We start from the raw sequence: 5492 nt of genomic DNA, 5'->3' as shown, positions 1-5492 counted from the left end.
TTTTTTTTTTTTTTTTGCTCTCCTCGTCATCCTCCGAGCGGCGCACCGGCTCATCCTCCTCCTCCCATCTTCCTCACGCCGGCGCTGGTCAGAAAAGCCCGAGCCGGAGCCAGCACGGTCAACTTCACCGGCACATCCGGAGAGGGATCAGGGGCTTCGTCGAGTTCCCCAAGGTGGTCCGCGTGCGGCCGCGCGAGGACAGGGCGGATCTGGTGTCCAACCTCGAGTGCCAACGGGCGCAGCTGCGCGTGCTCATGTGGCACCGGAGTTCCGCCGCCGGCATGTGGCTCATCGACACAGCAGAGAAACCGTGGCCACCGGGGCCGGCACCAGCGCACCCAACCCAAAGCGCAGGAAGAGCTGCACGCTGCCATTCCTCGGGCGGCTCGGAGGCAGGGGAATGGCTGCGCGGCCAGAGGTAGAGGCCGGAGGACTGCGCATGGTCGCCGGCGGGGGCTGCGGGGTGGAGCGGCGTCGCCGGCCGGTGGAGCAATGGCGCCGGGCGAGCGGAAAAGTCTGGCACGCCAAGTCAACCGCCGATAGGGGAGAGGGATTCAACGCCTTGCTTCTCCCCTATGTCTATGGGAGAGGAGATGAGGTTTTGGCAATTGCTCAAAAAATTTTGGTATTGCGGAATCTATTGGTAATTTGCTGGAGCTCTTTCTTATCTCTTAAATCTTTCAAATGGTAGTTTTTTTGGTATTGGGGATGAATTTGAGCAATCTGCTGGAAATGCTCTGTTACCTAGGGCAGCTACCCGGTCGTCATTTCCCCCACCCCACCCTTTCAGCTTCACTTCGTAGGCCCAGACCCCCACCCTCTCTTGCGTGCGAGAGGAGAGCAGGGGGCGGCGATGGTTCCTGGGCAGCGCCCTTGGTGATTCCAGAGGCCAGACCGCCGGAGTCCTCATCGGCGACACCAACTGAGGCTAGACCGCCGGAGTCCTCATTGGCGACACCAACTAGTGTGAGGAGGAGGCGGCGGCGCTATTGGCTGTAAGTTTCTTATCCACGAGCATGCCCTCTACGATTTTGTTAGGTTTCCCCCTAGATTTCCCTGGGATTTCTGTTGTTTTTTATTCGTACTCCATTTCATGGATGGAGGAAAGGGATTTGGAGGAGCACAGGACAATCTGTGTGTGTGATGGGCGGAGGTGAGGTGGGGGGGGTCCGCACGGTGCTTTTGCTTTGTGTAGGTTTCAAATATTTTTGGGATGGATTTTGTCATTTTGATGTTTCTGTTTCGGATTGGGGGAAGGTCTCTATCTGGAAGGGGGATTATGCCTGTGTGCACTGGGCAAGCGCAGATTCAGCGCTGGAGAAGTATGCACCCAAGGCGGTGCGAGCTTAGGCGAGCAGGCTGCCGCAGGCCGCGCGCGGATGTGGGCGACTCGAGCCGGCAAGAGCTAGGCAGGACGAGGAGCTGCGAGCTAGGCAAATGTTGTTTTTGTGTGCGTGAGGGAGGGGGTTGTCAAAAATAAAATCAGTTAGTTTTGTATCAATTCTGGTACTTTTTACTGCAAATTTCATAGTATTTTCTACATCTGTATCAAATTTCATGGTGTATCTAGTATTGGACACATGTAATCTTTATAATAAAGTTAGAGCATGGTAGAAATGGATATTTCTGAGCAGTTGAATGTTACGTCGTTACATCAATGCTACTAGGAAAATAAAATTTCCTATTGTATTTCCTTGTGCGGCAAGAAGAATGGTTACTCTTAATGATTTTTTATTGACAGCAAGTGATCTTGTTTCACATTCATTGCGCATCGACAAATAATACAACACATATCTTTTTGCTAATTAATAGTTTCTTTTATCTTTAATCCATTTATGCTTTTGCACTGTATGCTTTAGTTTTGGTCACCTAATAATTAGTGAAGCCACAAGTGTCCTGTTGCTAATTAGTTTTTGTGTGTGTGTCACTGTAATTGTTCCTACCTTCCATGTTACAAAATAATGATTTAAATCAGTGATATTTATGTCTGAACCAGTTTCTTTCTTCGGCTCCAAAAAATATCACTGTAATTGTTCCTACCTTCCATGCTACAAAATCATGATTTAATCAGTGATATTTTTTTAGATAAGAGAGTGAAATACAGTTTGAACAGTTATTATATTTTATAACTTAGTGCGGATAAAAGTATTTGCCAATTTTTTAGAGAGGGTAAGATGCATATTGTTATCTGCAGGAGTTCAGTGTGGCTTTTTTGCCCATTCTATTCTGAATTGTTTATACTGTTGGATGACAAAAATAATTTTTTGGTATATATGTGACATATTAGTTTTTTGGCCATCTTTGTACTATTTTTTCCTTCTCTCCCTTATTTGATTTGAGTAGGTCTATTTCCTTGTTTGATTTGATTGTAGCTGCAAGCATTTGTTTGTTTTCAAAAATTTTAATCAATTTCTTTTCTAGCTAAGGCAAATTTCGGGTGATATTTACTATATTACTTGTTTTACCTCAGTTCTCATGTATATGCTGAAAACTCAGGTCTGGTCAGCTGATCTAAAGGTGAGCAGATTGAGGTATGCGTGGGTTACGCCATCAGTCTGATTTTAGTTGATTTTTTGTCTGTGTTGCTTTATGCCCTCTTTTTCTAAATTGAGAGATTTTAAGTATGATATTAAATTCAACGTGCTTTATGGTTTTTGTGTTTATGCATTCTATCATGGACACTTATTCTAACATTCTACACTAGTTATCATTTATTTTTGCTGAAATTATAGTATATTTTAGCTCTTCGTAAAATTTGATGCCCTGGACTTCAAGTACCAGCTTTTGTGTAGCAGTCGAGATGTTGGTAAAAAGTACGTACCCAGTGACATAGGCTCCCGCACTGTGCGGGGTCTGGGGGAGGTTATTAGCAGGAGGCCTTTCCCACACACCGTACAATGTGTAGAGGCCACCGCTCGAACCTGTGACCTCTCGGTTCACAGACGGCAAGCACTACCACTTGCACCAGGCTGCCCTTTTGGGGTGAATTTTTGTATTCATTCATTTGGGGTGAATTTTTGTATTCTCACTCATGTGTTTCTTAATTTTTTTACAAGGAGCATCCCCCCCACCCCCCTCCCCCCACACACACACACTAAACTGCGCTGCTAGTTGCATTCGCAAAGGTAGGAATGGATTGTGATGTACCCTTCTTGTTCATCAATTATTTTTATGTTGTAACTTTTCGGTTCATTTTGGAGTAATTTTTAATACACAATTTCCTTATTCAATTATTGATCTGTTCTTTTAGTTACAGTTCATAACTATATAAGTTACATTGTACATTTTGATATACTCTTTAAATCTGAAAATTATTCTATGTTATAAATTTTGATATTGTTTTTGTCTTTACATAATTTATCATGGACACTTATTCTAACAATCTACACTAGTTATAGTTTACTCCTAAAATTAAAGCATATTTTTCTCATGTAAAATTAATAATGGTTGATCTGTTGGTTGTGCGGGTGTAAACCTTTTTGCAGAGTGCTTTTCTTCTGCGTTTTTTTTTGCCTTGGGGGATTTGACTGGAGTAGTGTGGTGGTATGGATTTGTAGCATATCAGCTAGCCTCTACCAAAAAAGTTCTATCATAATTTTTCTCCATTTCTTCTCTACATAGTAGCATAGTTGTCTGCTATATTTGTGTCATATTATTATTTTTGGTTATCTTTGTACTATTCTGCCTCTATTTTCTCTCTCTTATTAATTGTTTTGATTACTTCTCTTTCTCCCTATATATCGCTATGTGTTTCTTTGTACCAGTGAACATAGCTGTAAGAATTTTTCTTGGTTTGAAAAATTTTAATCACTTTAGCTAAGCCAAATTTTCTAATGTTATTTTGACCATACTTACTTTGTTTTCTTCACTGCCTGGGTCGTTTTTTGTTTGTATTTTTGTGGTTTCCTGTCTATTATGGTTTCTGCATGGCATTCTATATATCCCAGCTAAAGTTAATTGAATTAAGTAATCTGTGATCTCACCTTATTACAATTAGTGGCCATGTCATTTTTTTTAGTTATACACTGTACCTTTTTTGACACGAGTAATCTGTGATCTCATCTGATTGAAAAGTTATAGTTTCTACTTTTTCGTTAAGGGTAATTTGATGCAGAATGATGTAGAACTAGGGAGATTACATGGCATTAACCAAAAGGTCAGGCAATACCAGCATAGAGTGAATATCTAGTATTATAGTCTCTAGCAAAAGTTTATTGTTAATTTATACCATACTTTGTCTTAGCTGTAAGTCAAATTATATAGCATACTTTTTTTTCTTAACTAGTGGCAAGTTATTATTTTTTCTAACATTTTGTTAAGACAACACCACCATTTGAGAGCTTGCTCCATTCTTTTTTGTTTTGTATCTCCTACTACAATCGTAGCTTTTGCTCAAGAGCCATTATCAAGGTACAGAACTTGGACATTTTGTATAATATGTCAAAGCTAAATATTTCACTTTATTCTAAAAACAAATTTTATTAAATATATCTATCATTTTCTGTTTTTTTGTTTAGATGAGCAATCAGGACGAGATGATATCCAAGATGAGCATGAAGAATTAGTTGAATCTCAGATAGATGTGATGTGATGTCCAACATCACATTTATCCAACAAACAATAGGCCCATAGGGACAACAGATTTTTTTTATCAGGCCAAATGTAAATATGTCTCACAGTCCATAGGTACAACAGAAAAATAATGTAATTTTTATTGGGCCAATAGTAAATAAGACCCACAGCCAACGGATATGAAAGATAAGGCCCACACAGCCAACAGGAACAAAAGATAAGGCACATAGCCAACAGAAACAAAAGACAAAGGCCACCATACATGGAGAACAAGTGATTGACAGATATCTAAATATCAATCAACTGATAAGGAGACAGATCCATTCTATAAAGATCGAAAATAATTGAATTTTTTTTTATCTGGATTGGACCCACCGTACCTCTCATGCTGGACCCGCCGTCTGTCGGGGTTGAGGGAGGTGGGAGCGAGGGTAGACCCATAGAAATTAAGAGTTAGAAGATGTTTCTGCCAAAAGAAAATTTTTTTATCACCACTCGGTTGCTTACCAGCCCGCTGTACTTGCCTCTCCCAAAATCCCCCGCGGCCGCGCTGCTTGCCGTCGCCCTCCACTTCTCCGGCTCCTGGGCCGCCTACGCAACGCTTTGTGTGTGCTTGGCGGTGCGCAGCGGACCCGATACCCCCTCTTCGACTGCGCCGTTCCGCTTCGTGCGTACTCGCCGGCCCGGCGATGCAGCCGAAGCCCTCGGCTAGGACGGCACGGCGGCACAGCGGGAGCCCATCCGGCGGCGCAGCGGGAGCCCGCGGCGAGAATGGCCCAGCGGCGCAGCGGAGGTCCTCGGCCGCATTGTCGAGGTCGGACCACTGCCTCGCCGCGCTCCGCCGCAACTGGGGCCTTGTCCAGGCAGAGCCGCCCTCTTCCATTGCTCCGCTTGCTCCCGACGGCGCCGCGGCGGAGGGT

General features: G+C 43.3%; 1 long non-coding RNA gene across 2 annotated transcripts; it reads left to right on the top strand.

Annotated features, from left to right (window-relative positions):
- On the top strand, window positions 1–4752 carry LOC120660311. Of its 2 annotated transcripts, XR_005669523.1 has the most exons (3): window positions 1–643; window positions 754–4410; window positions 4518–4752. It is a non-coding gene; the product is annotated as an uncharacterized LOC120660311 (long non-coding RNA). The 2 variants fall into 2 exon arrangements; XR_005669522.1 differs by having other exon boundaries at window positions 1–4410.
- Window positions 4753–5492: the final 740 nt, after the last annotated feature.

This window comes from Panicum virgatum, chromosome 2N (genome assembly GCF_016808335.1).
Source record: "Panicum virgatum strain AP13 chromosome 2N, P.virgatum_v5, whole genome shotgun sequence".
Taxonomy (NCBI): Eukaryota; Viridiplantae; Streptophyta; class Magnoliopsida; order Poales; family Poaceae; genus Panicum; species Panicum virgatum.
Note: the sequence above shows the minus strand (reverse complement) of the source record. Positions and strands in the feature narration are given on the sequence as shown.